We start from the raw sequence: 10,959 nt of genomic DNA, 5'->3' as shown, positions 1-10,959 counted from the left end.
GGCTGTCTCCCCAGCCACGCTGTAGCGGCCTGGAGGTCAGGCTTCGGTGCTGTGGCCACTGCAGAGCCCCAGGCTGGCCGCCCGGCAAGAAGACACACAGGCCAGCAGCTTCGTGTGTCCTTCTCCTAACACTCGTCCGCTCTGTGGCCCCGCCTTGTCCTTGCTCCCAAGGAGAGGCGGTGCCTGTCTCCTCTCTTCTGAGATTCCAAGAATCCTGGTGGGAGGGCTTCTCGGGGGTCCCACCCCAACCCCCCCACCCAGTGACCACCCAGGGCCAGCAGGGAAGAGGTTATGGGGCCTCACTCCCCAACAGGATGTCCAGACTCTTTCCTCAGGGGTCCATCGACCTCGGGGCCCCATCGTCTTTGCTTCCCTGGGGCCCAGCACCTGACCCTGAACTCGGAGTGGGGGGATCCAGGACTTCCCTAGCTCCACCCACTGACACACTCAGGCCAAGGGGCCACCCCCTGGGGGGCCAGCATGGGCAGGGCATCCTGAGGAGGTGGTGTTTGTGCCCTGTGAGGACAGGGGCAAGAAGAAGGAGAAGCCTGTTCTGCATCTGCTGTGTTGCTGAGAAGCCCTGGAGAGACAGACACCTGCCAGACAGGGTCTGAGTGGAGCTGACGAACGGCAGGGCTGCGTTCTGCTCCCCGCCACCCCCGCTGTGCCGTCACTCAGGCCTGGAGACCAAGTGTCTGAGGGCCTTCCCTCTCCACCCCCACACCCCAACCCCCACTCCATGGCTTGTTGGGCTCTGAGCTGAGTCACGGCTGTGTCCCTAACTCTGAGCATCCTGGGTGTATCCATCCCCCGGGCATAACAAATCACTGCAAACTGGGTGCGTTAAGCTGCAGACATTCATTCTTGCAGTTGTGGAGGCCAGAAGCCCGAAGTCGAGCTGTCGGCAGCCTTGGCTCCCTCTGAAGGCTCTAGGGGAGGATCCACCCCGGGTCTCCCCGTGTCCTGGTGGTGGTGGTGGCCCTCGGTGTTCCTGGGCTTACGGACGCCTCACCCCCATCTCTGCCTCGGTCTTCACATGGCCTTCTCCCTGTACATCTGGGGCTTCTCCTTTTCTGTCATTGGATTTAGGGCCCACCCTGATCCAGGATGACCTCGTCTCCATCCTTACTTTAAGTACATCTGCAAAGGACCGTATTCCTAATGAGGCCACATTTGCGGGTCTGGGTAGGCGTCTCTTTGGGGCCCCTGTTCAGCCCACTGTACCCAGTTAGCAGGAAGAATAGTCCCCTGTCTTAAATATGAGCTCATCTAATTGGCCCAGCCCAGTGCCTTGGGGACCAGATCAGGACACTGAGGGCAGAGGATGAGGGGTCCATCGGGGCAGGGCCAGGACGAGAATGTGGGCAGCTTCTCCTCATCCCAGATGCTTGTGTGTGGCTTTGCGGGTGTCTCCTGGGCCCATCAAGCAGCTCAGACCCTGGGAGGCCTCCCTCTCCCTGCCGACCCGCAGCCTGCACTGTGATCTCTGGGAGGGTCTACCTCATGGCGATCTCGCTTGCTAAGGGCCAGTGGCTGTCCTGGCTCTTCCTGGCCATCAGCGGTCTGGGGGTGGCCACCCCAGGCATAGAATGTGACCTCTGGGCCACTTAGAACAGAGCCACACATCACGATGTCAAGGAGGCCTTGACAGACGATGCACTGTCACCGTGACCCGCCTAGAGCCAGCAGGGCTGGCTGAGCAAGAGACTTCGAGCTGGTCTGCTGTGTGAGGGTGGCAGCCTGGAGGACTCGGGGCAGGGGCAGGGCCCTGGGGCAGGTCAGACCCCTTTTCTCGCTGACCCCACTCCAGGCCGCCTTTTGGTTGATGCCCCACTTCTCGAGGGTGTGGCTTCTGGAGTCTTGAACAAGTAAGGCTGCTTCTGCCCGACCCCAGAGAGGAGACAGTGACTCATGGTCGAGGCCTCCTGGGAGGGCAGAGGTCCCTGGGCTGAGAGGCGGCGGGAGGAGCGTCTGGCTAGAAATAGAGGCGCACGTGCTGAGCTTCCAGCCCCTACGGTACAGTGGGTGGGGAGGGCCTTGGGGTTGGGGCCACACCCTGGCGCCTGGCTGGGTAGCGAGGAGCCCAGGCTGGCTGCAGGAGACCAGACTGGGACACTCACCACTCAAGAGACACCGGGATGTGGCTCTCTGGGGGTCCCTTCCCTCCCACCCGTAAGGCAGTGTAGGGCTGGAGACCTCCCAACCAAGCCTTGGCGCCATTGGCAGAACAAACAGGGCCGTCCCTGGGGCTTTGGGTAAAGGGACAGATGGACAGATGGACATATGCTCACCGCAGGCCTCTGGGTGCCTAGGGAGTAGGTCTCAGCACCAGGAGCCCCAGGCACCCCTGGGAGAGGCAGAGGGGGAGCTGGAGCAGGGACCCAAGGGACGAGAGACAAGGCAGGTGTGTCTGGAAGTGCTGGGTCCTTCCTCCGACCGTCAGCCTGGACTTCCGCCTGGTGGCAGAGGGGTGGCTCAGTCTCCAGCTGGGGTGAGGGGCAGCCCTTCTCCCCCCGAGGGCCCCGAAAGCCGGCTGCACATTTCTGATCTCCAGTGAGCAGGGTGGTGACATGGCCTCCCGGGCCGGGGTCTGGGGCTCACGGATTTGCCACACCTGTGCCCACCTGGAGCCTGGGTCTCTATGGGACAGAAGTGCCTGTCTCCCTGCCTGCCGCTCTGGGACACGCAGGGCCGTGGGTCTGGGTGGTTTCCCCAGTGGGTTGTTCTGTTCCACCTGCCTGCTGCTTGCTGAATTCTGAGACAGCTTCTCCCCAAGAGAAGCCCCGGACTGAGGGCCCACGGCCAGGGCCCTGCTCCTGTCAGGGGACATCCATCACGGCAGCTTCTGCGTCCGATGCCGTTCTTCCTTCTGGCAGCAGGTTCTCTGGGCTAAGACACTGCGCAGACCCGTTCTTGGCTCTTGCGGCCCCATCCACAAGTCTGAGCCTCGGGCCTCATCCCAGGAATAGTTTCCACTGGGGACCCTGGCTCCAGGGGCAACTCTACGGGATGCGTCAGCTTCCAGAGTCATGTTCCCCTGATAGAAAGACGCACAAGGGGCCTTTTCCATGGGGGTGGGGGCTGTAGAGGGACAGGGCTCCGGCCCAACAGGTCTGGGGGTCAGACCCTGTGCCTGGCCTTCCGGGGCCATAGGCTCATGTTTAAAATCCCCCACACAGGGCGACCATCAGGCCTACCCAAGAGAACCAGTGGGGCCCGCTGCGACCAGCGGCTCTGCGTGGGAGGGCCCCGATGGCCTGGCAGGACTGTTGGGGGCAGCGGTCCCCATAGCCACGGCAGCTCTCAGAGACCCCTGCCTCTAGCCCCGGGCCTCCTCCTGCCTCGCTGGCCTGGTCAAGGATTCCCACCTCCTCCCGGATCCTTGTCGGCCCCGCCCTACCGTGGGCTCTGTGCTGTATCTGCAATTTACTCCTGGACGCTTGTGTGTGTCCTGCAGGTGAGGAGTTCAGCCCTTGAGGGGTTTGTCCCCCGCCCCCCACAGTCAGGCATGCCCCCGTGACCTGCCCTGCCCTGCCCACCAGGCTCTCCTGCCTGCTGCATGCAGGCCGAGGGCTGGTTGCTCGCAGGCTGAAGGTTGTGGGGGTGTCACTGATGGGCTTCCCCTCGAAGCTCCTCAGGACTTGGTTCTTCTTCCCTCCAGCTCAGGCCCAGGAAGGGGCAGCCAGGGACCCCCTTGTGTGTCCAGCCCACCCTCCTGGTTGGGGGAGAACCGCAGGCTGTGGGCTGGCTCGGCGCCGATGGTGGGATGAGACAGAAGGCCTTCAGGGCTGCCTCAGTCCACAGAGGAGGGCATGGGCTCACAAACCGGGACCCTCCCAGCACCCCGCGTGTGGACTCTGGGCGGGCCCTCAGCCACTTTGTGCTCCTGGGTCATCCTTGATGACCAGATGCCGTTTGTGGTGTGGATGATGTTGTGGTTGAACATTGTCCCCCAAAGAGATATGTCCACGTCCTAATTCCGGAAAGTGTGCATATGACCTTATTTGGAAGTAGGGTCTTTGCAGATGTCATCAAGTAAGATGAGATCAGACTGGATTAGGGTGGGCCCTAAACCCAAGGAGAGTGTCCTTATAAGAGACAGAAAAGAACACTGAGACACAGAGAAGAGAAGGCTGTGTGAAGACGGAGGCAGAGATTGGGGTGATGCCTCTACAAGCCAAGGAACCCCGAGAATTGCCAGCAACACCAGAAGCTGGGAGAGAGAAGGGGACAGACTCTCTCCTGGGGCCTCCAGAGAGAGGGGCCCTGCCCACAGCTGGATTCCAGACTTTGGCCTCCAGACCTTGCGAGGATGAAGCGCTGGGGTTTAAGACCCTCTATAGCGTGGTGCTTTGTATGGCAGCCCCAGGACACTGATACAGGTGGAAAGGTCCGAGGGACCAGCTGTCTCCACCTGGGGATTCCCCTCCCTGGTCAGGCTGGGCCTGGGGAAGGGGTCCAGCTGCAGACTAAGCACCAGCCCTCCCGGTGGCTCCCTCTGGAGGCGCCAGGGGAAAATCCATTCCCCTTCTTTTTCCGGCTTCTAGAGACGCCCGTGTTCCTTGTCTCGGGGGCCCCCTCCATTCAAAGCCAGCGATGCGCTGTCACATTTCTCTCATGTTGCCTCGCCCTCATGTGAGATCGCCTTCCTCCCTCTCCAGCACTTAGGGGCCCCCTGGGAGTCCCTGGGCCTGCCCAGAGCATCTAGGATAGCTTCCCACCTTGGGGCAGGGGATTAGCAACCTCATTCCCCTTTGCCCCGCAGGTGACACAGTCCCAGGTTCCAGGATCAGGATGTGGACAGGTCACCGTGCGCTTCTGCCCACCACACTCGGTCACTCTGTTACTCTGCCCACGCGTCTCGGCTGACCTCTGGGACTCTGGCCTTGCCGAGGACACAATGCTCCTCCCCTCCGCTCACCTTGTCTATGGTGCCAGGCCCAGGGTAGCCTGGGAGGATCGGATGCCCAGGGCACAAGCTGCCCATTGTGATGCTGTGGGTGGGTCCCCTCGGGCCTGGCAGGCCTGCGGCTGGCGTCCTCCTGCCCTGGTAAATGGGCCTTTGTCTGGGCAGCTGGGTCCCCGCCCTGCCCTACACCAGCCAAGACCGGGCTTTGAGTCTGGCTCTGCTGCCCGCCCGCCAGATGAGTGTGCTGTCATGTAGTCACCCTAACCGTCGTCAGTGCCATGAGCCGTCACCAGCAGCCGACAGCACGAGGTTGGGATCCAGAGGCCCGGGGAGGGGCGAGCAGAGACTCAGGCTGGAGAGCATTCACTGCAGAGCATCGACTGGTAGGGAGGAGGATGCGACTCATGAATGAATTTTCCTTTAAGTAAAAATATGAGATTCCAAAGAAATGGGGGCTTTGTCGTGGGTACTTGGGACCTCTCCCGGATTTCTGGGGGTGCAGTTCACAGCCTCCACGGTGAAGAGTATGCTTGAGGAAAGGGCGAGCCGCCCCCACATCGGCCTGGTGCCCAGCAGGTGCAGGGGCATGGTGGCTGTTATTGTCACTACTGTCACCAAGGAGAGAAAGAGGAAGGAGGGGGAGGTGAGACGCATTGGCAGGGGCTGCAGGAGAGTAAGATGATGGAGGCTGCGGTCATACCAAGGGTTGGACCTGGAAGGAAATGGGGACCCACAGGCCTGGGAAGAGGCCAGGAGCCCAGAGGACGTGAAGCGGAGTCTCACCCTTGAGCCAGCCCCTCTCCCCACCTGCATGGGTTCTGCACCAGAAATTTCCAGCAGCGCTTGTCCAAACGGGCCAGTTTCTGACCTGCTCTGGGACTGTGCCCACTCCAGGAGCCAGAGGCCCGGCTCTGATCAATCCAGTGCCCCCAAGGCTCAGGGATAGGGACACTTTGGGACAGAGCAAGGCCCAGAAACATGATGAAGCCCTACTCGTGGAAATGGCATGTCCTGCTCCCGCAGCCCCTCCGGATGGGCTGGGCAGCCCCTTGCACTCCGTGCGTCCGGAGCACGCAGGATGGGGAAGACTGAGGACTGGGCTCGGTGACCCTGCGCCGAGGCTTGCTCTCTTTGGAAGGTCATGACTGGCTGACAGCAGGGCCCGGGCCCTGAGATCCGAGCAGAGCCTTCCAGATGGGGAAACTGGACCAGGCGGTGAGCAGGAGGGAGGGGGAGAGGACTGGCTTTTGTAAACACAGAACTGAGTGGGGGCCTGGGGCTGAGGAGGAAGACAGGGAGGGAGGGAAGGCGAGAGGGGCTGGCAGGGAGGGCAGAGCTATGGCCCAGCAGGAAAAGAAGCAGCTTTGTGCTTCCCCACCCAGCGAGGTTTGGAGAGGGCGTGGTGCTCCCCGCTCTGAGAGTCTGCCTGCCTTCCTCTCCCCAAGGCCCAAGGCCACCAGAGCTCACAGCCCGCCTCCCCAAGCCCAGGGCGGCCAGGGCAGGTGTCAGGGATCCCGAAACCTCTGCATTTGGACTGCCCCCCCCCCCCCCCCCCCCCCCCGGGGGGGCCCGGGGGGGGGGCGGGGGCCCCCCACACCCCCCCTTTGTGCCCCCCCCCCCCCCCCCCCAGTCATGGGCGATTCCCCGCTGCACCCGGGCCTGACTGCAACAGGCTCCTTCATGCTTGGTCACCACCTCAGCTCCTGGAGTGGACCCTGCTCTATCCGACAGAGACCCTTGCTCTCCACGAGCCCCCGGGGCCTTCAGGGCAGGCGGCGTCCCTCCGTTCAGCCTGGACAGCCCAGGCCTAGGTCCTGCTGGGTGCTGGGATGGGGCCTGCTGCACACGCTGCTAGGACTCTCCAGGATGTGGGCGCCGTGCCTGGCACACCGAGGGACTGGCATCTCTAGAATGAGGCAGGAAACAGATGGCCCACTCACGCGGGGTTGAAAAGATTTGTTAATGAAAAGAGCATTTTGAGAGGTGTTGGCAGGGTTGGGAGAAACAACCAGAGCTGCTGAGGCATCAAGGGACCTGGGAGAGGAAGGCCATGACCACCTGCAGGGCTGAAGGGGCACAGGAAGGAATGTTGTCACCAGAACTATGGGCGGGGCCCCGGGAAGGGCCACCTGGCAGTTCTCCTGTAGAGACAGGCCACTGCGGGAATGCGGCAGAGCAAGGCTGGTGAAGAACAAATGCCCCGCCCCTCTGCCTTCCTCCAATTGATGTCCTGCCTCAGCCTCCAATAGGCCAAGCGCCAGCTGGAAGTCAGAAGGTGAAGGAGCCAGGTGGGCAAAGTCACCCACCTGGTGGGCCGCTTCCCAGAGCACAGCATAGGCAGGGCAGAGAGGGATGGAGAAAGTATGTGGGGCAAGCAGAAGTGTCCAGTCATCACCCCCAAATAGTAGTGACTAGACGGTGATAACAATGATGGTGGTAGTGGTGATGATGGTGATGGTGGTGATGGTGATGGTGGTGGTGGTGGTGGGTGGTGGTGGTGATGGTTATGGTGGTGGTGGTGGTGGTGGTGGTAGTGGTGATGGTAGTGGTGTTGATGGTGGTGTTGATGGTGGTGGTGGTGATGGTGATGGTGGTTGTGGTGATGGTGGTGATGGTGATGGTGGTGGTGGTGGTGGTGGTATAGTGGTGGTGATAGTGGGAATGGTGGTGATGATGATGATGATAGTGATGGTGGTGATATTGATGATAGTGGTGGTGGTGGTGGTGGTGGTGATGGTGGTGATGTTGATGACAGTGGTGGTGGTGGTGGTGGTGGCAATGGTGGTGGTTATTATGTCCCCAGTGCTGGAAATGAGGCCAGCCCTTTTCTAGAGCATCTGGAGCTATCCACCTGCTTTCAGGCCACCATCCTAAGCTCCTGTTTTCCTTTTGAAACACTGCACAAACCACTCCCCACTCCTACCAGCTCCCATCCAGGCTGGCTGCCTGCTTACCAAGAGGGCCACCTGACTACAGGGAATTACTGCTGTCCAGGATAGTCCTGTCAGCTGTGAACCCACCACCTAGCCACCGTTCACTCTGACCATCAATGTGTCCTTGTCCCTCCCTGAAATACTGCGTACAGGTCACATTTCCTCTGGAGCCTCCAGTGTCTGTAGCTGACCCCTTCTCATTTGGGATACTTATTTTCCAGGGTCCCAACAGACTGCTCACAGGAAGTGGCCTCTAGCGGTGGGGGTGCCACCCTCTTGCCCAGAAGCCCACCCACCCAGATGGTGTTTACTTTTTCTTGCCTTTCACCCCTCACAGCTGCCTTCTCCACCCTCCTCTCGGGCAATGAGTACCTTCTCCGTCCACTGTGGGGGACACGGGAATGTGAGTTCCAGGGAGGACCGTGCCAGCTACCCGCTTGGGGTCCACTCCACCCCCACTGCAGCGCGCACTCCCTCCCTCTCCCTGAGGCCCCAGGCATGCTCATTCCATGTCTACACGGCAGAGCCCTCTGACCCCGGATTCTTTCTGCTTGAGTTCTCTTGGTCACTTTTTAAAGCAGCTTAAGTACAAACACACTCACACACACACACAAATACACGCAAACACATACCTGTGACACACACACAAATACAAATGCATGTATGTAACATGTTGATATACAATACACATAGCACACACACACTCATATAACACAACACACACACACTCAGTGCACACACTCACAAATGCTCACATGTGTGTAACATGCTCATGTGCACACACACAGAACACTTACACACTCATGTGACACACACACACATACCCACGCCCATGCCACGCCCTCAGCAGCTTCCTTTCGCCCCCTGAGGTCTTGGTGCAGCCCCATAGGGAGGTGTGGGAGGGCCTCTCGCCTTCTCAAATTTTGCTGCCTTACAGGACCTCGACCACAGGAGCAGCATCTCTTCCCCTGTCCCCACATAGCAGTTGGGGCTCCTGGAGGGGCAGAGCCGAGCCCATGGAGGGTGTCAGGGGATGCACGCTGTCCCCACCTGAGGGCCAGTGTATACCCTCAGGGATACTCCAAATTGCCCTGAGTCCTGACCTTGCTTCTCCAGGGGGCAGAGTGGAGGGGACAGACAAACGTCTGCACAACTTTGGCATGGGTCCCTGAATTAAAGAGATTTTTCACGGCAGTAAACTGTCTCTGTGACTCCTGGAGGCCTCGCTCCAACACAGCCCTCTGTCCTGGACACCAGGCTGGTAGACCCACTCCCTTGACCTGGACGCTGCTGGACCCGCTTCCTCGGCCTGGACTCTGCTGGGCCCCGTGACGGCCCTCCCCGCCTGCCACGCTGCAGCAGCCCCCACGTCCTTGCAGTCGTTCAGGTGGAATCTGTTCTCGTTCCCAGGAAACCCCGTTGGCTCTGCCCTCAGAACACATCCGGAGTCTGCCCACTCCACCGCCCTGCTGGATCACTCCTATCGAAATGGACTCCCACTCATTTCCCTGCCACCCTCGCCACCATCTGTCCTCCACGTGGCAGCCGAGCGAGCCCAAGAACACGCGTGGGAGACATTGCCGCTCTGCTCAGAGCCCCAGGCTTGCCTCGCCCCCTGACCAGTTTAACTAAAAGTGTGACCGCCGGCTCCAGGCAGCCCCCGTGCTGCCTGCTCTGCTTTCTTCTTAGCACTCAGCACCTCCTAACCTGCTAGTCTACCGCTTTACTCTCTTTCTGCTTCTCTTCTGTCTTCCCGCCCTTGGGCACAGGCTCCGTAAAGGCTCGGGTCCGTCTGTCTTGCTCGCCGACATATGGTGAGGAGGAAGAGGAGGAGGAGGAGGAGGAGGAGGAGGCGGCGGGAGGCCTGGCCCAGCCCGGCCCATAGGAGGCGCTGAGTAAATATTTGCTAACTGAATGAATGCACGGAATGCAGGTCTATTTCCAGCCCTGGCCAGTCCCCCAGAAACCCAGAAACGCAGGCAGATCTGCAGAGGAGAAGAAAGCCCTGGCTGTGAGGACTTGAGAAGGGTTTCCGTTTGCAGTGCTGGCTGAGAAACACTTTTTTCCTCCTCAAATCTCTCCACAGCCTCTTGCTGGCCTCCTGGGCGGCAGGTTTCATGAGCAGCTGATCTGACAGGCTGAGTGAGGAGAGAGGGCTCTGGGATGTGGGTAGAGGGCCGAGGCCCCCCTGCCCCCCGTGCCTGCAGCTGCTCCATTTCCAAATGCCTGGAATTCTGGAACTGTTCCCACCCGGCCGAGCCAGGCCCTGCCAAGGGCTGCCCCCCGCAGAGCTGGCAGCCAGGAGGGCCTGCCTGCCGGGGCTTCAGCGTTCTCCTGAGAGCGTGGGTCCTGGCCCCGGAGCCCCGAGGCCGACCTTGTGGTGTGGCGGCCCCCCGGAGCGTGCCCTCTCCCAGCCCCGCCCCCCAGGGAGAGGCAGCCCAGCCTGCCCCCATCGCTGTCACACGCCTGCTCGCTCAGGCCACTCCACTCACAAGGCAGATTTTCCATTAGCGTCAAGAGCATGTGGATCTTGACCTGGAGCCGATGGGGGCAGAAGGGAAGAAGACGGTTTTAGACAATGTGCATACCTGGGGGGGTCACACTGGGGCCGGACCCCGAAACGGCACAAAACCCCAGTAGGCGGGGTGGGAACGGGCCTTTGGGCGTAGACCTTGCACTTGTGCGCATCCCTCCCCCTCTGTCCATCTGTCTGTCTCTCTCACACTCGGCCCCCCCACGGGGGTGAGCAGTCCGACCTGGATGGCACAAGACATGAGGATTCAATGATTCATCTGCCTACTGTGTACTTCGCACTCCAAACATTTATTGAGTGCCTACTGTGTACTTCCTAGCACTGTGTGTGCCCTGTGGGTCCTCCCGGCGTGAGGAAGCAGGAGGCGCTCCCAGCATGAGCTGGAAGGGCCTGAAGAGCAAGAGGGTTCCTCTAGGAGTGACGTCAGAAGCCGTTCACGGGACTGTCAGGCGCGGGCGGTTTCCACCTTCCCAGATACAGTTTCCTCATTTTCTGGTAACAAAAGTCCTCTTTGCTTTGCTTTTGGGGGAACCGCTTCACCCGCTCTCACCGAGCACAGTGGCTTTTGTTGTTTTTACAGGGTC

General features: G+C 60.6%; 1 long non-coding RNA gene across 2 annotated transcripts; it reads right to left on the bottom strand.

The window, feature by feature from the left end:
• Positions 1–773: 773 nt before the first annotated feature.
• On the bottom strand, positions 774–10,270 carry LOC124231265 (uncharacterized). 2 transcript variants are annotated; one of them, XR_006886472.1, is made up of 4 exons: positions 9,550–10,270; positions 4,922–5,289; positions 2,292–3,037; positions 1,571–1,975 (listed from the first exon to the last, which is right to left on the bottom strand). It is a non-coding gene; the product is annotated as an uncharacterized LOC124231265 (long non-coding RNA). The 2 variants fall into 2 exon arrangements; XR_006886473.1 differs by lacking the exons at positions 4,922–5,289; positions 9,550–10,270 and adding an exon at positions 774–1,140 and having other exon boundaries at positions 1,801–1,975; positions 2,292–4,105.
• Between the last annotated feature and the right edge of the window lie 689 nt (positions 10,271–10,959).

Source organism: Equus quagga, chromosome 21 (assembly GCF_021613505.1).
Source record: "Equus quagga isolate Etosha38 chromosome 21, UCLA_HA_Equagga_1.0, whole genome shotgun sequence".
Taxonomy (NCBI): Eukaryota; Metazoa; Chordata; class Mammalia; order Perissodactyla; family Equidae; genus Equus; species Equus quagga.
Note: the sequence above shows the minus strand (reverse complement) of the source record. Positions and strands in the feature narration are given on the sequence as shown.